Source organism: Canis aureus, chromosome 10 (assembly GCF_053574225.1).
Source record: "Canis aureus isolate CA01 chromosome 10, VMU_Caureus_v.1.0, whole genome shotgun sequence".
NCBI lineage: Eukaryota > Metazoa > Chordata > Mammalia > Carnivora > Canidae > Canis > Canis aureus.
In genome coordinates this window covers 50465617-50489607 of record NC_135620.1, presented here as the reverse complement: position 1 = coordinate 50489607, position 23991 = coordinate 50465617, and the positions used below count along the sequence as shown (strand labels likewise).

The window sequence follows — 23991 nt, the reverse complement described above, 5'->3', positions numbered from 1 at the left end:
AATTAGTAATTCATTTGTTTTCTTCATTTTCTTTTGTATAAGATCTTTGAGCTATAATGTACTTATAATATAAATAAAACAGAATACAATCTTTGACTAATTGAGCTTAGAAAGTGCCTCAAGACCCATCAGGGACCTATTTATGAAAAGATAGTTATCCTTAAGGAAGTCACTAAGTTGCCATGGCAACAACTATAAATCCCAACAACAGTGTGGAAAAAAAGCACTGACTTTGAAATAAGAGATCTGAGTTCAAAATTCTCAACCCTTCTTTTATAATATAAAAACAGGTGTGGGTTAAAACATATTGAATTACAATGCTATAGATATTAATACTTGGCAAGCAGAGTCTTTATAAAGACTAAGTGATAAAACATAAATAAACTTGCAAACAACCCTTATACATAAGTAGGTCCTCAAAAATTAAGAGTAATTCAGTTACTTACTTGTGTTAAAAACTAATTTTTTTTGCTAGAATTAGAAATAAAAGGGGCAAATGGCATTTAATTAATTCACTGCCTTTCTTACTGCATCATTGTTTTTTATATGATTCTTCTAAAGCTGCTTTTATTGTGTCTGGTTCCTCACTCTGATCTGCTACTATGGTGTTGGCAGAGAAAAATAACTTCCCAATTGAGTCACATTTAAAAACCTTTCCTGTGGAGAATTTCAGGCCATCATGGTACTGCCTTCATCATAGTATTAAATACCCTTACTCACCACAGCAACCCTGGGCTTTATTAACTCATTTATGACTCAACTATCCTATTACATTCTTGCTTTTATTTTACACCTCAGTCTACATATTTTTTCAGAACCCAAAATCTATGGCAGTTTTACATCTCTAGTTCATACCCTAGGGGGAGCCAAAAGATAGTTGCTGAGATCCCAACCCAGAAGGTTCCCTGTGTCACTCCTCCCTCCCTCAGAAAGTCACAGAAAAGATAGATCTGCTTTATCAAATAAGTCATATTTGTCTCTGCTTCCAGGCTCAGGAAACTACTCTTCAGCAGGCTGGTTCTAGGAACCATTATCATAATAAAGCTCCAGATATAATGAGTGGATTCTTCAAAGTCACTGCTCTCCCTCATGTTTATTTTAAATACCTTATGGCTTGTGTTTGCTTATTTATTCCTTCAGAAGATTTTTATCAAGTGTCTACTTATTTACCAGAGTATTGGCTAAGTACTGGGCTTATAGTGATGTTCACAACAGACCTGATAACTAGTCTTCTTGAATTTATGTATATTGATAGCATCAAGCACTTAAAAGAGGCTTTTTGGCATGTGAATTTTTTTTAAGATTTTATTTATTTATTTATTTATTTATTTATTTATTTATTTATTTGACAGAGAGAATGAGAATGAGAACAAGCAGGGGGAGGGGCAGGCAGAGGGAGAAGGAGAAGCAGGCTCCCCACTGAGCAGGGAGCCCAATGCAGGGCTTGATCCCAGGATGCTGAGATCAGGACCTGAGCTGGAGGCAGATGGTGGCACCCCTATGGTAGGTTTATTCTTGATAAACACCAGTATATACAATTAGATTGCCTTCTTTTTTTATTTTTTAAAGATTTTATTTATTCATGAGAGACACAGAGAGGTAGAGACACAGGGAGAAGGAGAAGCAGGCTCCCCACAAGAAGCCTGATGTGGAACTCGATCCTGGATCCCAAGATCATGCCCTGAGCCAAAGGCAGAGGCTCTACTGCTGAGCCACCCAGGTATCCCCAATTAGATTGCCTTCTGATTCTCTATTGGTCAGTCCTTTGGAACCACCCTCCCAACTCTTCAGATACCACTCTAGTTCCTCCACCAAAACAGCCCTTATATATTCCAGACATACAAAATGACTTAGTTTTGCAAACCTGGAAAGCAATTACCTTCATGTTTTAAATATATGTAACTATGTGAAGGGGTTTTGTGTAAAAAAAGATGATTCTGGTTCTTCAAAGAAGGAGATAGTCAGAGTGAAGGTAATAGCCACTTGAAGGGACTACATAAACATACATAGGGTTTGGAATCTCTGTTTTGGTTCCCTTTCCAATATATTTGGGTGATGGCCTCAAAAAGTAGGAACTCAAGTGAAATCTAGGAAGTGTCTGTCATGTTTTATTGAAAAGATAGTATTGACTTTGCACTGTAAGGGTCACTGAGTCAAGACCATGCAACTATGCCAGTGATCATTTAATATCTTCCAGGACAGTCTGCCTGAAATAAAAAGGGTAACTTCTGAAGAAAAAACTTGTTCTAAAAATAAGATGCAACACAATGGGTAGATTCAGTCCTAGTTATTTTTGGTTTTAAAATATAGAAGGTAGCTTTTTACTTGGGTGCCATGAGTTGCCTGGAAGAAGTGGTAGAGGTGATAGGTAAGGTGAGAGGTCATGACTGAAAAAGCTCCATAATGATACAATGGTGTATATCTGTTGTTTTGTCTATTAATTATTACCTACCATAACATCTCTTCTTTTTCTTTAATGGTACACTTCTATACAATCCACTCACACAGTTGACTGGATTTGAGGAGAGCATGTCTCTGACCCAAATTAAACCAATTATTATTGTGTGTAACTGGTATTATTCAGACACTGTCAGTGACCATCTCTGGCCATATGATCTGGAAAAATAGAGAAAGTAGGTGAGAAAAGAGGGAAGAATAAAGTGGACATGTAGAGAGGGAAATAGGTGATAGAAAGCAAATTCTTTGTAGACTTGGAGCCATTTCTCATGCCCAGCTGTTTGAATTCTTGCCCTTAATTTCTGTAAGATGTTTTTATACCCTTATAAAAACTTCTTATTTTTTTATGTTCTATTTCAAGAATGTCTTTGGATCACTTATCATGAGATGTTGAGCTTTATATTCACATTATGGAATGACTTCTTTCAAAATAGGTACTTTTTTAAAGCCCTTAATGTCTGCCGTATATATATGTATATATATTATATATATAAAATATATATATATACACACAGACATATATATTATATATACACAACTGACTAGAAAATCATTATGTGATAGTACTTGTGGGCTATGATTTATTCTAAATTTTAAGTGAGTATTATTGTTCAGCTGATGATAGTTTCTCTTTTGGGGTTGATATGAAACTATTGTAATAGTTTAATTTAAATTATTTTAAAATATGAAGCTTCTGAAATCTTAAATAAAACAAATCAGATTTAATGTGGAAATTTTATTGACAGCAGAAAAGTCATTAGCAAATGTAAAAAAAAGAATAGTTTTGTTTTAATTATGTATATACATTCTATGCTCAGTCAATTATACTGACTGTTAACCAAATCCCATAGTAAACATTCCCGGAATGATTTAAGCCTCCAATGATTTCAAAATAATACTAAGCAATACCCAGGTGTGAGTGCTGTGGCAAAATCAATTCTCACCAAGCTCCTTGTTCAGTCACATAGGGTTCTGAAACCTTTAGACAAAAGGTAATGGATGTTTCATTTCCGATGGGTCAGGTTTGGAGGTCAGTGTGATGAAAAACTGTGGGAGGCACATTCAGCAATATTTTTTTCTTTTCTCTTTTAATGTTCAAAAGCAAGCATAGGAGCCACCTACACAACAAGCTTTGTTCGTAGGTATTTGATTTGGATTCTTGCTGGGAAGCAACACATTGACGAACTATGTGCTCGGGTAGAAAAATTGAGCTTGAGGTTGTGGTGAGCTGTGGTCAGGCCTGACCACTGAAAATCCACAGGTCAATACAGAGGAAAAAACTTCTAGTCCCCAGCGCATATGCAACTAAGAAGAGAGTGACCCTGTGCAGACAAAACCAGAGAGCCCTGTAACCCTAGCTTTAAGTCTGGTATCTGTGCTGGTTTACAGTTATAAGCCAGTAATTTCTGTGTGCTGAGTCGAATCCACCACAGATGAGTGCTTTCCTAATGTAAGTCTACAGATTTTCTAACTTAATACAGTAAGACCACTGCCACTGAGTTGTGGAGACCACCACACTTTGGCAGAGCTCCATGAGACATGAGGTAGGAAATGGTAGCCAAATCCAACCACCTACATGTTGTTTGTGATTTTGTGCTTATTAGCTGCTTTTAGAGTAAGCCAGATAAAAACAAATTTGACACAATTTCAAATTGTCATTCTTCCCTATTCTTTTATGCATACCAGCTCTGGCCAAATGCAGGAATCAGTCAACATGTTTTCTTTTTCTGTTAAACACACACACACTACAAATATGTACACACAATTTTCTTTTTAATGGCTTTGGAAAGAGGACAGGAAAGTATTATATGTGTCATGCTCATCTTCATCCCACTTATATTGGAGAGAATATGCAGCAGGTGAGTTTCACTTGTAGTCCTTAGATGTATAACAGAGAGGAATCTAGGCACTGGATTTTGCTCACATAGGATGTCCTTGGGCTTCAAAGTCAAAAAGTGTAAATCATAGAAACACCTTCCTTGCGGGTATTAGGAGCACAAAGTGTTCCCAGTGGACTCACAAGTAAAAATCACAAAAAAAGTAAGTAAAGCCCTTCTTTCCAACATGCAAGTTAACTTGCTGATTTTTTGTTTAAGAAAGACCCACACAAAATGTCAAATAAGTCCATTATTGAGTACTTACTTGGCATTATGTCCTGCTCTAAGTACCTTTAGTTATGAACTCATTTAGTTACTATTATCCCCAATTTACGAATGAGGAAATTAAGGTACTAGAGAACACATTCCTTACTTTGATCACAAAGTTAGAAGTCATTAGAGACAGGATTTTGACTCAGTGACTTATACAAGCTTTCTTATTATAAAAAGCTAGAACCAGAATTTAACCCGAGAATGTCTGTCTTCAAAATACTTAACCAGTATTTGACACTGCTCTCAAATACGCATCTTGTTTTTGAGCAAAATATTTTTTCACCCTTTCATAGAAAAGGAAACCTGAATCCTAAGAAATGATGTCATTTTTCTCTTTGTTGCTAAGTTATTACATAGTATAAATGGATTTTAAACCCATGTTTGTCTGACTCAAAAGAAAACAGCAGACCTCTGTTAGTTTGGCTAACCAATATGAGATCTTTATGTTTAATTAAGATTATGTTGGATTTTCCTCAATTTCTTTATACTCCTCCTGAACTGTGCAGGTAAAGATGGACTAATGCAGAGGAGTCAGAAATGTATAGAGAAAAATCATTGCTTAAACAAAAATGTCACATACCTTGAGTTTAAAAATGATAAGTTTAATCACAATGTTAATGATTTCCTGAAAGATTTCCAGACAATGACAGCAAAGAAAAACAATGATAGGAAATTTGTCCCACTTGATTTTATGATATAATGTAAAAAAACAAGCAAACCGGGGGGAGGAGCAAGATGGCGGAAGAGTAGGGTCCCCAAGTCACCTGTCCCCACCAAATTACCTAGATAACCTTCAAATCATCCTGAAAATCTACGAATTCGGCCTGAGATTTAAAGAGAGACCAGCTGGAATGTTACAGTGAGAAGAGTTCCCGCTTCTATCAAGGTAGGAAGACGGGGGGGAGAGAAATAAAGAAACAAAGGCCTCCAAGGGGGAGGGGCCCCGCGAGGAGCCGGGCTGAGGCCGGGGCGAGTGTCCCCAGGACAGGAGAGCCCCGTCCCGGAGACGCAGGAGCTGCACCGACCTTCCCGGGCGGAAAGGGGCTCGCAGGGAGTTGGAGCAGGACCCAGGAGGGCGGGGATGCCCTCGGGCTCCCGGGGACACTAACAGAGCAACTGCGCGCCCAGGAGAGTGCGCCGAGCTGCAGCGCGCACCGCAGGACCAGGAGCAGCTCAGAGGGGCTGGGGGGCGGCTCCGCGGAGGGGGCTGCGGGGCGGGAGCAGCTCGGGGGGGCTCGGGCAGAGGAAGAGGCTCTGTGCGGAGGGAGCTGCGCGGTTCCAGGAGCAGCTCGGGGGGCTCGGACGGCGGCTCCGCGGAGGGGGTTGCGGGGCGGGAGCGCGAATCCAACAGCGCAGGCTCCGGAGCACAGGGCGCCGGGACACAGCCCAGGATCCCGCCTCACCCGGGACAGGCAGAGGCCGGGAGGGCCCAGGACAGCGAGGACGCTCCTGCCCCAGCTGAGCAGATCAGCGGCCCCGCCCCGGAGCCTCCAGGCCCTGCAGACGGAGTTCCTGCCGGAGCTGAATCCAGGTTTCCAGAGCTGCCCCGCCACTGGGGCTGTTCCTCCTGCGGCCTCACGGGGTAAACAACCCCCACTGAGCCCTGCACCAGGCAGGGGCACAGCAGCTCCCCCAACTGCTAACACCTGAAAATCAGCACAACAGGCCCCTCCCCCAGAAGACCAGCTAGATGGACAAGTTCCAGGGGAAGTCAAGGGACTTAAAGTACACAGAATCAGAAGATACTCCCCGGTGGTTCTTTTGTTTGTTTGTTTGTTTTTGTTTTGCTTTTTGATTTGTTTCCTTCCCCCACCCCCTTTTTTTCTCCTTTCTTTTTCTTTCTCTTTTTCTTCTTTTTTTTTTTTTCGTTTTTTTTTCTTCCCTTTTTTTCTCTTTCTCTTTTCTTTCCTTCTTTCTCTCCTCTCTTTTTCTCTTTTTCCCAATACAACTTGCTTTTGGCCACTCTGCACTGAGCAAAATGACTAGAAGAAAAACCTCACCTCAAAAGAAAGAATCAGAAACAGTCCTCTCTCCCACAGAGTTACAAAATCTGGATTACAATTCAATGTCAGAAAGCCAATTCTGAAGCACTATTATACAGCTACTGGTGGCTCTAGAAAAAAGTATAAAGGACTCAAGAGACTTCATGACTGCAGAATTTAGAGTTAATCAGGCAGAAATTAAAAATCCATTGAATGAGATGCAATCCAAACTAGAAGTCCTAACCGACGAGGGTTAACGAGTGGAAGAACGAGTGAGTGACCTAGAAGACAAGTTGATAGCAAAGAGGGAAACTGAGGAAAAAAGAGACAATTAAAAGACCATGAAGATAGATTAAGGGAAATAAACGACAGCCTGAGAAAGAAAAACCTATGTTTAATTGGGGTTCCCGAGGGCGCCGAAAGGGACAGAGGGCCAGAATATGTATTTGAACAAATTCTAGCTGAAAACTTTCCTAATCTAGGAAGTGAAACAGGCATTCAGATCCAGGAAATAGAGAGATCCCCCCCTAAAATCAATAAAAACCGTTCAACACCTCAACATTTAATAGTGAAGCTTGCAAATTCCAAAGATAAAGAGAAGATCCTTAAAGCAGCAAGAGACAAGAAATCCCTGACTTTTATGGGGAGGAGTATTAGGGTAACAGCAGACCTCTCCACAGAGACCTGGCAGGCCAGAAAGGGCTGGCAGGATATATTCAGGGTCCTAAATGAGAAGAACATGCAACCAAGAATACTTTATCCAGCAAGGCTCTCATTCAAAATGGAAGGAGAGATAAAGAGCTTCCAAGACAGGCAGCAACTAAAAGAATATGTGACCTCCAAACCAGCTCTGCAAGAAATTTTAAGGGGGACTCTTAAAATTCCCCTTTAAGAAGAAGTTCAGTGGAACAGTCCAAAAAACAAGGACTGAATAGATATCATGATGACACTAAACTCATATCTCTCAATAATAACTCTGAATGTGAACGGGCTTAATGACCCCATCAAAAGGCGCAGGGTTTCACACTGGATAAAGAAGCAGGACCCATCTATTTGTTGTCTACAAGAGACTCATTTTAGACAGAAGGACACCTACAGCCTGAAAATAAAAGGTTGGAGAACCATTTACCATTCGAATGGTCCTCAAAAGAAAGCAGGGGTAGCCATCCTTATATCAGATAAACTAAAATTTACCCCAAAGACTGTAGTGAGAGATGAAGAGGGACACTATATCATACTTAAAGGATCTATTCAACAAGAGGACTTAACAATCCTCAATATATATGCCCCGAATGTGGGAGCTGCCAAATATATCAATCAATTATTAACCAAAGTGAAGAAATACTTAGATAATAATACACTTATACTTGGTGACTTCAATCTAGCTCTTTCTATACTTGATAGGTCTTATAAGCACAACATCTCCAAAGAAACGAGAGCTTTAAATGATACACTGGACCAGATGGATTTCACAGATATCTACAGAACTTTACATCCAAACTCAACTGAATACACATTCTTCTCAAGGGCACATGGAACTTTCTCCAGAATAGACCACATATTGGGTCACAAATCGGGTCTGAACCGATACCAAAAGATTGGGATTGTCCCCTGCATATTCTCAGACCATAATGCCTTGAAATTAGAACTAAATCACAACAAGAAGTTTGGAAGGACCTCAAACACGTGGAGGTTAAGGACCATCCTGCTAAAAGATAAAAGGGTCAACCAGGAAATTAAGGAAGAATTAAAAAGATTCATGGAAACTAATGAGAATGAAGATACAACCATCCAAAATCTTTGGGATGCAGCAAAAGCAGTCCTAAGGGGGAAATACATCGCAATACAAGCATCCATTCAAAAACTGGAAAGAACTCAAATACAAAAGCTAACCTTACACATAAAGGAGCTAGAGAAAAAACAGCAAATAGATCCTACACCCAAGAGAAGAAGGGAGTTAATAAAGATTCGAGCAGAACTCAACGAAATCGAGACCAGAAGAACTGTGGAACAGATCAACAGAACCAGGAGTTGGTTCTTTGAAAGAATTAATAAGATAGATAAACCATTAGCCAGCCTTATTAAAAAGAAGAGAGAGAAGACTCAAATTAATAAAATCATGCATGAGAAAGGAGAGATCACTACCAACACCAAGGAAATACAAACGATTTTAAAAACATATTATGAACCGCTATACGCCAATAAATTAGGCAATCTAGGAGAAATGGACGCATTCCTGGAAAGCCACAAACTACCAAAACTGGAACAGGAAGAAATAGAAAACCTGAACAGGCCAATAACCAGGGAGGAAATTGAAGCAGTCATCAAAAACCTCCCAAGACACAAGAGTCCAGGGCCAGATGGCTTCCCAGGGTAATTTTATCAAACGTTTAAAGAAGAAACCATACCTATTCTCCTAAAGCTGTTTGGAAAGATAGAAAGAGATGGACTACTTCCAAATTCGTTCTATGAGGCCAGCATCACTTTAATTCCAAAACCAGACAAAGACCCCACCAAAAAGGAGAATTACAGACCAATATCCCTGATGAACATGGATGCAAAAATTCTCAACAAGATACTGGCCAATAGGATCCAACAGTACATTAAGAAAATTATTCACCATGACCAAGTAGGATTTATCCCTGGGTGTTCAACACCCGTAAAACAATCAATGTGATTCATCATATCAGCAAGAGAAAAACCAAGAACCATATGATCCTCTCATTGGATGCAGAGAAAGCATTTGACAAAATACCGCATCCTTTCCTGATCAAAACTCTTCAGAGTGTAGAGATAGAGGGAACATTCCTCGACATATTAAAAGCCATCTATGAAAAGCCCACAGCAAATATCATTCTCAATGGGGAAGCACTGGGAGCCTTTCCCCTAAGATCAGGAACAAGACAGGGATGTCCACTCTCACCACTGCTGTTCAACATAGTACTGGAAGTCCTAGCCTCAGTAATCAGACAACAAAAAGACATTAAAGGCATTCAAATTGGCAAAGAAGAAGCCAAACTCTCCGTCTTCGCCGATGACATGATACTCTACATAGAAAACCCAAAAGTCTCCACCCCAAGATTGCGAGAACTCATACAGCAATTCGGTAGCGTGGCAGGATACAAAATCAATGCCCAGAAGTCAGTGGCATTTCTATACACTAACAATGAGACTGAAGAAAGAGAAATTAAGGAGTCAATCCCATTTACAATTGCACCCAAAAGCATAAGATACCTAGGAATAAACCTAACCAAAGATGTAAAGGATCTATACCCTCAAAACTATAGAACACTTCTGAAAGAAATTGAGGAAGACACAAAGAGATGGAAAAATATTCCATGCTCATGGATTGGCAGAATTAATATTGTGAAAATGTCAATGTTACCCAGGGCAATATACACGTTTAATGCAATCCCTATCAAAATACCATGGACTTTCTTCAGAGAGTTAGAACAAATTATTTTAAGATTTGTGTGGAATCAGAAAAGACCCTGAATAGCCAGGGGAATTTTAAAAAAGAAAACCATATCTGGGGGCATCACAATGCCAGATTTCAGGTTGTACTACAAAGCTGTGGTCATCAAGACAGTGTGGTACTGGCACAAAAACAGACACATAGATCAGTGGAACAGAATAGAGAACCCAGAAGTGGACCCTGAACTTTATGGTCAACTAATATTCGATAAAGGAGGAAAGACTATCCATTGGAAGAAAGACAGTCTCTTCAATAAATGGTGCTGGGAAAATTGGACATCCACATGCAGAAGAATGAAACTAGACCACTCTCTTTCACCATACACAAAGATAAACTCAAAATGGATGAAAGATTTAAATGTGAGACAAGATTCCATCAAAATCCTAGAGAAGAACACAGGCAACACCCTTTTTGAACTCGGCCATAGTAACTTCTTGCAAGATACATCCACGAAGGCAAAAGAAACAAAAGCAAAAATGAACTATTGGGACTTCATCAAGATAAGAAGCTTTTGCACAGCAAAGGATACAGTCAACAAAACTCAAAGACAACCTACAGAATGGGAGAAGATATTTGCAAATGACGTATCAGATAAAGAGCTAGTTTCCAAGATCTATAAAGAACTTATTAAACTCAACACCAAAGAAACAAACAATCCAATCATGAAATGGGCAAAAGACATGAACAGAAATCTCACAGAGGAAGACATAGACATGGCCAACATGCACATGAGAAAATGCTCTGCATCACTTGCCATCAGGGAAATACAAATCAAAACCACAATGAGATACCACCTCACACCAGTGAGAATGGGGAAAATTAACAAGGCAGGAAACCACAAATGTTGGAGAGGATGCGGAGAAAAGGGAACCCTCATACACTGTTGGTGGGAATGTGAACTGGTGCAGCCACTCTGGAAAACTGTGTGGAGGTTCCTCAAAGAGTTAAAAATAGACCTGCCCTACGACCCAGCAATTGCACTGTTGGGGATTTACCCCAAAGATACAAATGCAATGAAACGCCGGGACACCTGCACCCTGATGTTTATAGCAGCAATGGCCACGATAGCCAAACTGTGGAAGGAGCCTCGGTGTCCAACGAAAGATGAATGGATAAAGAAGATGTGGTTTATGTATACAATGGAATATTACTCAGCTATTAGAAATGACAAATACCCACCATTTGCTTCAACGTGGATGGAACTGGAGAGTATTATGCTGAGTGAAGTAAGTCAGTCGGAGAAGGACAAACATTATATGTTCTCATTCATTTGGGGAATATAAATAATAGTGAAAGGGAATATAAGGGAAGGGAGAAGAAATGTGTGGGAAATATCAGAAAGGGAGACAGAACGTAAAGACTGCTGACTCTGGGAAACGAACTAGGGGTGGTAGAAGGGGAGGAGGGCGGGGGGTGGGAGTGAATGGGTGACGGGCACTGGGGGTTATTCTGTATGTTAGTAAATTGAACACCAATAAAAAATAAATTATAAAACAAAACAAAACAAAAAAACCATACATTAAAGCTGTGTGTAACTGGAGCAAAATTAGGCAGAGAAATTGATGAAAAAAAGTAATTTAGATCTACAAGATTGAAACTACATTATATATGATGTTTCAGTATCTGATAAGGCTGACATTGAAATTAATGGATCTCGTACAACCTAATAAATGACATGGATTAGTTCATAGGAATAAAAAAAGTTAATGAACATATGAAAGGATCTCAACTTCACTGAGAATTAAGTAAATACAAAATAAATTAGATGCTATTTTCAATTCTCAGATGAGCATATAGTTACATGTTTTGTAGTAATACAGCGAATTTATGGGGAAATAGGCATTCTTCTATACCATTGGTTAAAGTGTCCATTGTTAAAATTACTTATAAAAGGCATTTAGAAAATGTGATCTAATTTTAAAATTCACATTTCCTTTGACCAACAATTCCACTTGTGGGAATTTTAATATTTACATATATTTGTGATGTATAAGAGAGATGAATGAAGTTGCTAAGTGCAGCACTTTAAAAATATTTTATGGGAAAAAAGACAAAAAGCACATTTTTAGATGAAGTAGTATACAGTGAATTATGATACATTCACACTCAAATGTTAGTTACTCTTTATACAAAAAAAGATTGACTCTAGAATGCTTATACATAGCAATTTACATACTGTACGATTATGTGAACAAAAATACGGAGCAAAATACACAAGCATACAGTATTTTCCCTTTACTTGCACACACATACACACACACACATACACATACACATACACATACACAGCCTGTCTGGAATCAAAGAAGCAGAGGTTAAAGCCTAAAGTATATTTAGTGTCAGGAATCCAGATAAAAGTAAAAATGATGTGTGGGATGGAGAAGTTATGTTAAGTTTCAGAAGGATAGGTATGCCAATATCTTTACTGGGATAATTTATTTTATTTAGCCTACAGTTAGAGACTCCTCACTTGGTTATCTGAGAGCTATTTTTAATTATTACTTTAATCAATTTTAATCAATATACATGTATATTTCACAAAATTCACATACTACTAACACCATAAAGCTAAACCAAATTCAGCCAGCTTGTAACAGTCCAACACTACCCTGCTCCCTAGAGGCAACCCTTGTCATAAAGTTAGCTATTATTTTTAGCAGTTTTCTCCATATTTCTCCATATGTCCATATTTCTCCATATCTTCATTTTCTCTGTATTTCTGCATATATTGAAATTTTTGTTACCAGTTTTAGACATTATGTTTTTAGATTATCTTATAGTAGATGAGAATTTTAACTTCCTTTAACCTATCTTTTTTTGCATTTTCCCTTCTCTTTTTCCACTTCATCCTCTCAATTTATCACAACTGTTCAATAAGTAAATATTATGATTTGATAAATATTGATCACTTTTTTTTTTTAATTAGATTTTTTTTTTTTAAATTGTATTTTTTTTTAATTTTTATTTATTTATGATAGTCACAGAGAGAGAGAGAGAGAGAGGCAGAGACACAGGCAGAGGGAGAAGCAGGCTCCATGCACCGAGAGCCCGACGTGGGATTCGATCCCGGGTCTCCAGGATCGCGCCCTGGGCCAAAGGCAGGCGCCAAACCGCTGCGCCACCCAGGGATCCCAATATTGATCACTTTTATAAGAAAAATATTTTTATGATTATGCTTTCCTTTGTTTATATTTTTTAGTTTTTATTGATGCCATTATTCCCCATTTTTCTTTATATTCTTATTTCTTTGAACTCTAGTTTTCTCTTTGTCTAAAAAACTTTATTAAATGATTCTCAATATAGTTTTCTACATGGGGAAATGAGACAATCTACTGATTCTTTGTTTTCCTGCTTTTTTTTGTTAAACTTTGGACTAATAACTCTCTATGTTAGTTGTAATGCAATTAGCAACATGAGTATTTAATCAGGCTATATTATTGTTACATTATTGTTTCCGAAATCCTCTTCTATCTAGATATGCTACTTCATTCTGATGGAACATTTTCTCTAATAGTATCCTTAAAAAAGCTTTGTGTTAGGGATATTCTTTGAAAGCTTAAGATAAGATCTTCATTTTACTTTGCTACTTGATTGAATTAGTTAGGCAATACATATATATTTTTCTCAAATATTTAGAATGTGTGTGTATGTATAATAAGTGTGTAACAATACCAGGCAAGAGGGACATGTTAAATATACAAAAAAATAGTATTAAAACATCTCAGGAGAGTATTAAAATAACTCTAGGAAACAGATGAGAATGGATGAATGGTTTAGCATCTGAAACATTTTTGTAAATTTTTGGAAGTTCAAAGCAGGACAAAGGGATTAACAGATTCTGGTCTGGCGTGTAAGAAACTAAATCCACAATCTGTCCTAATAACTAAAAAACTAAACCATATAAAATATCAAAACTCCTCATAAGTTCATAAGAGAAGTGAGGGTAAATAGCTCCTTCCAACTCGGGGGAAAACTGCAGGTGAATGCAGAGAATTAATACTTGCAGGAGTAAAGACTCCTAAGCAAAAACATATGCCAGACCTGGTGTTATGATAAAGAAGTCTGAGCTGTAACTAGAGGCTCTCTGTGGGCATCTCTGAGAGTTAAAAACTCATAGAGCATCTCCATCCATGTGTGAGTTTTGTCTACAAGAATTAGTTCTCTCAGTGAATTGTAAAAAAAATCTCTTTGTGCTTATTGTAGGTGGAGGGAAAAAGGATAATAAATTAGACAAAGCTATTTCCTAAATATCTATTTAAATAGATGCTATCTTTGATCAAGTTATATTTTTCTAGATTTTTACATATATATCACTCTGAAACTGTTAACATTGATAAATCAATGGCATGTCTTAAAGAATAACCAGGATTTTAGACAAATGATAAGGATATATTTCTGTGTCTCACTGAAATCATGTTTCTTTGAGCTTTTTACATTCAAAGATAAGCCATGAGTCTTATTAATACAGCAAACATAAGAAGCTCTAAATAGTATAAATTAGTCATTGATCAGTTCTGAATCTCAAACATTTCAGAACTGTTTTTATCTGGCATTATGGGAGAGAACATGATGATAATTCATAAGCTAAAAAGAGTTTTGAAACAGATGCTTTATGTTAGAAGTATATATTTTCTAAATTCACATAGTTTCTATTTAACATATTCAGAATCTGACTTGCTCTAATAATTCATAGGCATGGAGAAATCAGAGAACTTGATGCAACAAAGAGAAAAGCCACAAATTAAATAGAAATAGTGTTCCCACATGTATGGGCAAATTTATGATCCTATGCTTAAGTAATTCTGGCATTAAAAATGTAATATTTAATGCAAAAGAAAATATTGAGTCTAAAAGATTAGAATATTATTTTTGAAAGCATATTTAATTATTGCATTCCCTGGTTAGTATTCTATGAATATATTGCTTTAAATATTGAAAACTATGGAAAGGTTTATTAATTAAATAAAAAGGGGTATTGCATTTATACACCTCAAAGAACACCTGTAATGATTTCTCCATAGCTGTGCTAAAAACTGTAATGGATATACAATAAAATTAATAGATCATGATATTGCTATTATTTTTATTATATACAATTTTACTGATATTTTATAATTTTATTGTTGAAAAACTCCCAATGAGCCTAACTTAATAGCTAGAGTTTCAGATTAGAAAGTGTTATGGTAGATTGTCTTTCTTTTATTATTATTTTCTTTTTTTCTCTTAATCATTAAGTGGTGGTAATTTTTGGTATAGGAAGACACATTAAATAACATAGTTGATAATACAAGTTTTTTTTCCTCTTGAAAGATGCAGGAATTATCCAATTTTGCTTGACTTAACTATCAAGGAAAAAAACTCTCCAAATGCTTTAGGCCCCAAAATATTTGTGTTTATTATTGGTATACTTAAATAAGTCTAGCAAAAGAATGAGAGAAAAATGTTTGCAAATGAACTAGAATGCATTTGCCATGGCACAAAATCCTTGATCAGGGTCTGTTTACTAAGTATCTAATGTCCATAGCATGGAATGTAAATGACTCTCTTGGGACATAAATACAAATAAAAATAACATTTGGTTTCCATTTGAGATTTCTTTTTTTTTCTTTTTTTTTTATTTTTATTTTTATTTTATTTTATTTTTAATTTTTTTTATTGGTGTTCAATTTACTAACATACAGAATAACCCCCAGTGCCCGTCACCCATTCACTCCCACCCCCCGCCCTCCTCCCCTTCTACCACCCCTAGTTCGTTTCCCAAAGTTAGCAGTCTTTACGTTCTGTCTCCCTTTCTGATATTTCCCACACATTTCTTCTCCCTTCCCTTATATTCCCTTTCACTATTTGATTTGATTTTCTTTTTTTTTTTTAAGATTTTATTTATTTATTCATGAGAGAGAGACAGAGAGAGAGAGAGGCAGAGACCCAGGCAGAGGGAGAAGCAGGTTCCATGCAGGAAGCCTGACGTGGGACTCGATCCCAGATCTCCAGGATCACACCTCAAGCTGAAGGCAGCGCTAAACCGCTGAGCCACCCGGGCTGCCCAGGATGCTATTTTTTTTAAAGCTGTTTTGTCCTATTGTACTATTTGTTTTGTACTTTTTTCCTCATTTGTTTCTTTCACTAAGTATTATGCAGTTATGATTCCTTTGTGTCTTTTTTTTTTTTTTAAAGATTTCATTTATTTATTCATGAGAGAGAGAGAGAATGAGGCAGAGAGACAGACACAGACGGAGGGACAAGCAGGCTCCACGCAGGGAACCTGACACAGGACTCGATCCCAGGTCTCCAGGATCATGCCCTGGGTTGAAGGCAGCGCTAAACCACTGAGCCCCCCGGACTGCCCATCTTCGTGTCTTTTCAAGGATTGACGTCTTCTTTTTTTGTTTTGTTTTGTTTTAGCACTGAATAATGTTCCATTGTTTGGATATGCCATAGCTTATTTATCCATTCACATACTGAAGGACATCTTGGTTGCTTTTAAGCTTTGGCGATTATAAATAAACCTGCTGTAAACATCTATATATAAGTTTTTGTGTAGACAAATTTTTCAACTCTTTTGGGTAAATATCAGGAAGAATAATCCTAGTTCATATGGTCAAGAGTGCGCTTAGTTGTGTAAAGTATCACCAAACTGTATTATTTTATATACATACAAAATGTATTATTTTACATTTCTACCAGCAATGCAAGAGAGATTATATTGCTCCACATCCTCACCAGCCTTTGGTATTATCAGTGTGTCAGATATTGGCCATTCAAATAGGTGTGCAGTGGTATCACATTACTGTTTTAATCCATATGAGGCTTTGATTTACCTTGTCAGTATAAATAACAACAATAATAAAAAAAACAGCCTGTCGTACTTTTTTAAAGATTTTATTTATTTATTTATTTATTTATTTATTTATTTATTTATTTATTTATTTATTTCAGAGATGGGGAGAGAAAGAGAGTGAGAGAGCGAGTGAGCACACAAGCATGGGGAACAGCAGAGGGAGAGGGAGAAGCAGACTCCACTGAGCATGAGTCCGACTTGGGGCTCCATCCCAGGATCCTGAGATCACGACCTAAGCTGAGGTCAGACGCTTAACCAACTGAGCTACCCAGGTGCCCCAAGCCTGCTGTAAAAATTTTACAGTAATATTTTCTACTCTTGTTGAATAACTGAGATTTTCTAAAAAGAATAGATGACCCATACAAACCTCTCACAGAATGTCTACTGAATTATCAGATAAGAATCAATATACACATCATGGTAATTTCTCTGTGGAAAATAAAAAATAAGGGACATTTCCTTTATTTCTATTAACAAATGCCATAATTTTATATAAATATACTCCTCTCTGTTCTCCAGGAATCATGTATTTTCTTTGTCAATTGCTTGATTTTTACGCATCCAGAAATTTTATTTTAGGTTTGTAAGAGGCTACTCCTAGCATAAAAATGATGCATATGAAAGGCTGACAGATTACTGGCCTGGGTTTCTCCCAGTCCAGAAAATGACCTTCAGGATGTGACTGTCAGGAAATATCAGACTAACAAATTCAGAACTAGTTGATTTGTTGACTGCCTTGTCTAAGTGCTGAGTTAGAAATAAAATAAATAAAATTTGCTTGAGTTTTAGGTAGTAATTTTGCTATGCTCTGTTGAATAAAGCTGACTTGAAAACACTATGAGTTATCTGAGTTAGCAATCTTCTAAAGACCATGTTCGGAAACTAAGCACTCTATTGGGGGAAAACAGAATACATTTACTTATGGATGACTATGTAGTCCTAGATTTCTTAAATCTAGACCTATTTGTTTCTTAAAGAATTGGGTGTAGTCATGTGTATTGCCTTCGTTTGCTAAGACAGATGACACAGATGAGGATATATTGATTCCAACTCTTCTTCATCACTTGTTTGCCAGTGGAATCTTCAATGATTATATAATTAGCCTATTTTTCCTATGTTATTCTTTACTAAACCATAGTGTGTTCTCTATTACTAATCCATTGTAATTTGCTGGAGTACACTATATTTGCTGGAACAAAGAGCTCAGTTAGAATTAGATTTCCTGGGTCGTTTTGTCACCTGAATATTAGTCAGTTTTAAGGACTTAGGCACTCCATCTGTTGTCTCAGTTGCAAGAAATAAATTTTACTTAGATGTATTTATCAATTTGAGATGCAATTTATATTGTTTATGGACAAGAAAAGCAGTGCTCAAACTTTGTTCCCAGAACATTTTCACAATTTTAAAAATTATTGAGAGTCCCAAGAGCTTTTGTTTGTATGTATTATATCTATTGTTATTTACTGTAATCAAAACTGGAAGACAATTTAAATATTTGTAATACTTTATTTTAAATAACACTATAAACATTATACATTAATATAAATAATAACTTATAAAATATATTTTAAAATAAGTAAATTAGTATATAGAATGGCATTGTTTGATATTTCTTCAGTTTTCTTTATTATTTCAATTTCTGCATTCAGTCTGTTGTGATATTATAAATCATCTAGCTTTTGTAAAGTTTGTGTAGTTGCAAAAGAATGAGAGTAAAAATAGAAGATATTGTTTTAGTACAACTATGTAATGTAAATCTAACCCCACTAACCCCTTGAAAGGAGTCCAAGCCACACTTTGAGGACCACTGAACTATATGTAGTTCCATCAAATGGAGCTTGAAAACTAATAGACATAGAAGAAATATACTCTAAGTTTTGCTTATAATGCCGAAAAGGAAAAACTAAAATAAAGAGAACAGTAATATAAAGTAAACAAAACAATCATGCTAATTGTTAACTTTATCTAATAAATGACTCTCTAGATTAAAGCCCCAACTCTCTTCCTGAACAGAGACCAAAAATCTATTTGTGAACAAAGATTCAAGAAGATGATCCTATAAAAGGCAGTTTTATGGCATTGACTAAAATTAAAAATTTAAATAAATAAAAAGTCATTCTATAAGAAAATATAAAAAAATAATGCCTAGTAATGAGGCCAAATCTGAGATTCCAACTGGAAGCCAATAATAGTCTCAATCAAAGAGGCCAAATAAAGGTATGAATTTTTTATTTATTTATTTTTTTATTTTTTATTTTTTTAAAGGTATGAATTAAGGCAAAGAACATCAGAGTGGCTTCTTCGGGTATGTCTATTTTGAGCAAATGTGATTAGGAGCATTGCTAGGAAGCTAAAATCTTGGAAATTTTTCCAAAAATGCTAGAATACAGGGACAGGCTCTGATGTATTGATACTTGAATAGGTAGATTGATAAGATTAGCAGAACTAACCGTTTAACAAAATGTTTTAGAAAATTCTAAAGTGTTATTTTCTTTTACATTTTTGAAAGCAGGCAGACTAATAATTACATTTGCCAACAACACCACTCTTAAAAATAAAAACTAGAATGTCATGCCAACTGGCATGATATTCTCAGTAAAAATAAAATTCAAAGAAATGAGAAAAATTTATTTTCCTCACATGTAATTATTAGCTAGAGGAATCTGTTTGCTCTGTTTTATCCATCTGTCCCAACTTGATAGAAAATTATTCATTAAACTTTAGAATAAGATTACTGTATTTTACTACCAGAAAGATTTGGCCTTTGATTATTGTCATTGGTATTCAGAAGAAGATTTTGGATAATTCTGTATTTGTCCACAAACATCACAAAAACAAATAATGGGATTCCTTCAGATAACAAAATGTGTCCAGGAGTATTTCAGGAAGTCTAGAGTCCCTATAAAATATTAAAATCTTCCCAGATAACATGTGGCTGCATACAAATGATCAGATACCCTACAATTTCGTTTATTCTATGATGAGAAATTTGACTGGCATTTAAATATTACTGAGAATAACTATACTAGTTTGAAGGTCCTTGTTTAAGACCCTACTAGAGTTGTTGAAGTTGGGAGAAAAAGATTATTATCAGTATAAGCAAGCATTCATGGAGGATCTACTGTGTGGCTGATACCACCACTACTTGACACAGTTTGTGTGTGTGTGTGTGTGTGTGTGTGTGTGTGTGTGTGTGTGTGTGTTTAATGCTTGGGAGATGCAATATTGTGATTTACAAGGAATACATATTTGGTAATCCATATGACTAAAATGTATTTCCCATATATATTTGGTCTCAGTCCACAATTTCTGACTCACAGCTCCTAAAGCCCTTGGAATTTCCTAATTGTTGAGAGTGCTAAAGGTTTCTTTTGTTATATTAATGAGGTGAATTTAGCCACACCTAAGGATGAGGGCTGATTAGCAATGGAGCCAACCATTTGATGAGAGGGTTCAAATTTTAGTCCACTTTGTGCCCTCCAAGGTGGGGAGAGACACTGGAGGTTGAATCAATTGCTGTGGAAACAATCATGCCTCTGTATGTAATGAAGTTTCCATAAAATCCCAGAAGGACTGGGTTCACAGAACTTCTAGGTTGGTGAACACTTGAAGATGCTTGGAGAATGACACTCCTGGAAGCCATGGAAGCTCCACGCCCTTGCTCTATTCATGTCTTTCATAATGGCTGTTCTTGACTTACATCCTTTTATAATAAATTGGTGATCTAGTAAGTAAAATGTTTCTCTGAGTCCTGTGAGCTACTGTTTAACAAATTAATCAAACTAAACAAGAAGGAGGTCCCGGAAACCTAATTTATAGCTAGTCTGTCAGAAGTATAGATCATTACCTGGGCTTGTGACTGGCATCTCAAGTAGGGATTTGGATGAAGTGAGTCTTCTTATAGGACTGAACTTTTAAATTGTGAACTCTGATGTTATCTACATGTGAATAGTGTCAGAATTGATTTGAATTCTAGGAAACCCAGCTGGTGTTCTGAGCATTGCTTGGCTGGGGGGGTACTCACCACCCCCATCAAGGTTGGAAATTGAGCCTCAGAACTCCAAAAAGAGATATATTCATGAAGAAGAATGAAGAATATGTCTGTTTCAAATGGGATAGAAACCTAATGTTTCCTTATTTTAAAAACATGGATAAATTTCATCAATATATATGGAAAACTTTGTTGAGCAACTGCTTCGAAAATTAGGCTTTGAGAATGGGTAACATTAGATCAGAAGGATATGATGTAGGGTTGGGTTAGGACTGTTGTGCTATTGTAACATAGGCAAGATAAATCATATAGGTAAAAACACAGTGGAGAAAATGAGCAAACTAATGAAAAAGATACAAGGTGCTACATAACAGAAGAATTAATATGTGTGTGTTGCTGGAGTACAGAGTAGGAAATGAAAATGGATTAGCAAAGAAGGACTAAGGCATAAAAATGTTTAAATCCACACTGGGGAATTTAAATTGATCTTAGCCATTACAGATTTCTGATGAGGACACTATTATGCAGGAAGTAGTGTTTTTTTTTTAAGTATTTATTTATTTATTCATGAGAGACACACAGAAAGAGGCAGAGACGTAGGTAGAGGGAGAAGCAGGGTCCCCATTGGGAACCTGATGGGGGACTTGACCCCAGGACCTCAGGATCATGCCCTGAGCCAAAGGCAGATGCTCAACCACTGAGCCACCCACATGTCCCAGTAAGTAGTGTTTTAAAAAGACATTGAGTTCTGGGTGCATAGGAGACTGGGAGAAATAAAAACAAGGAATTGGTCATCTTATTAGATAATTTAAGGTCATCATATAATATGATTTAGATCAATTATCTTATAAACTCTGTTACATTCCCATAAGGCACTTATTTCAATTCATTAGGTTGCAGAAATAACTGTATTTAAATTTATTTTATTTTCATACCTTTAATGATTATTTTTATTTTGAATGTGTTACATACTACAATTGACCCTTGAATAACAAAGATTTGAACTGCATAAATCCACTTATAAGTAGTTTTTTTTATAGTAAGGTACTGTAAATGTATTTTCTGTTCCTTATGATTTACTTTATAACATTTTCTTTTCTGTAGCTTACTTTATTATAAGTAATAAATGTATTATAAGAATAGATTATAATACAAATAACATGCAAAATATGTATTAATAGACTATCTTGTCAGTAAGGCTTCTAATCAATAGTAGGATATTAGTAGTTAAGGTTTTGGGAAGTTAGAAGTTATACTCAGATTTTCAACTTCACAGGGGGTCAGCGCCTCTAACCTCTGCAATTGTTCAAGGGTCAACCAAAGTTGATTAGTACATGTTTATTTTTTATATATAAATATACATACATGAAATAGATGATCAACAAAATATTTAAGACGAGTACTGTATGATCATAAAAGTTTGTGGATAACATTTAGATGAATCCAGGTAATGTGATAGAATTGATATTGAATTAGAGATCCTAAAAATAAAGTTAGGAGTTTGGATATGACAAACATAAAGGGAAGTACAAAAGAATATAGTAACATATTGGGAATGGATAGAGAGGATGACATAATGAAAACTAATGCTAAGCTTTTATGTCTGGAAAACTGAGTTCATATTGCTGTGTACCAAAATTTTGATTTTTTGAGGATAAAATCTGATGGTAAATGGTAAGTTTCATTTGGAAATGTGTGCAAAACACCCTATGTTTCCTTTTTATTTTATATCAAACATGTTAGTTATTTGAACACCTGTTATGTGCTGAACAATGCTGAGAATACAGAAAATGATAAAAGGATGTTTGAACTGTGAGATACAGTATTGGGAGAATGAATGTACATAATGTGTACATAATGTACATAAGTGTGTACATTTGCCATACAACCTAGTTAATGTCATATGAGATTTCTGTATAAATCGTTATAGGATTGACAGTGTTGGAGCTATTGATTTTTGGGGGGCATCAGAAAAGAGCTGGCATTTGTACACAGAATTCCAATCCTTCATCTATTTATCAATTGGATATTTATTACTTTTGATAAAATTATTAAGAATAATTGCCCCTTGCCTCAAAGAAATAAAATGCTGTTTTCTATATTTACTAATACTAAATTTCAAAGTGTTCATTCTTCTCATTATAGTTGTGGTTGTGACCTTGGAAATGATAGGCAATTCTAAAAAGCAAGTGATATTAGAGTTACATGATATTGCATGTACTTAAGCAAAGTCAACTAATTAGATGACATTAACAATCCCCGATTTAAAGATATATCGAAGTGAAGCCAACTCTAACCTTCCAAAGGAAGTCATAATATTTTATTAGAGAGTCACAATATATTTATAGTTGTTACTAGTTACACTGTAATGCTAAACACTACCATGAAATGATTCTTGTCACCTTTATAACGCTATTACTATCTTCATATGTCATTTACAGACTTACATAAGAAATCTAGCTATTAAGTTTCTTTCTTGCATGCTTTCTATGCAAGAGTATATATAAATACATTCACAGTAAACCAAATATTTATATATTTGAAAAAGCTTATAAAGGGAATCATTTTATGAATTTTTTCCATTACTAATAACAGAATTTCTTTGCTTTTTATCATCATAATTTCTTTGATTTGCATTTTATTTGGATTGTATTTTAATAAGTTTGTGTAATTTCAGAGAAAAACATGATGTTCGGGATGCCTGAGTGGCTCAGCGGTTGAGCATCTCCCTTCGGCTCAGGGCATGATCCCAGAGTTCCAGGATTGAGTCCCACATTGGGCTCCCTGCATAGAGCCTGCTTCTCCCTCTATGTCTCTGCCTCTCTCTGTAACTCTCATGAATAAATAAATAAAATCTTAAAAACAAAATGAAACAAAACATGATGTTTAATGTAATAATGATAGTTAAAATGGCTTTAGAGATGCATTCATACTTCTGTCACTTGTTACCTTCTCAGTTGTTAGAGTTGGAAAAAGTATGTTAGTGTATTTATAAAAGTAGTATACTTATATAAAGTATAGAAATAGCAATTTTCAAATACATTCTTCTAAGTCAATGGGTGACATTTTAACATGTTAAGGCCAGAAAGTTAAATTAT

At 36.1% G+C, this 23991-nt stretch overlaps 1 long non-coding RNA gene across 2 annotated transcripts in view; it reads left to right on the top strand.

Moving 5' to 3' along the window:
• LOC144322337 (uncharacterized) overlaps positions 1-23761 on the top strand; it is a 76329-nt gene extending 52568 nt beyond the window's left edge. Inside the window, exons 5-7 of one of the 2 annotated variants that reach the window (XR_013387994.1) lie at positions 17001-17144; positions 18916-19119; positions 23571-23761. This is a non-coding gene — a long non-coding RNA (uncharacterized LOC144322337). The remainder of the gene's footprint in view (positions 1-17000; positions 17145-18915; positions 19120-23570) is intronic. The other variant, XR_013387992.1, reaches the window with a different exon arrangement.
• The last annotated feature ends 230 nt before the right edge of the window (positions 23762-23991 follow it).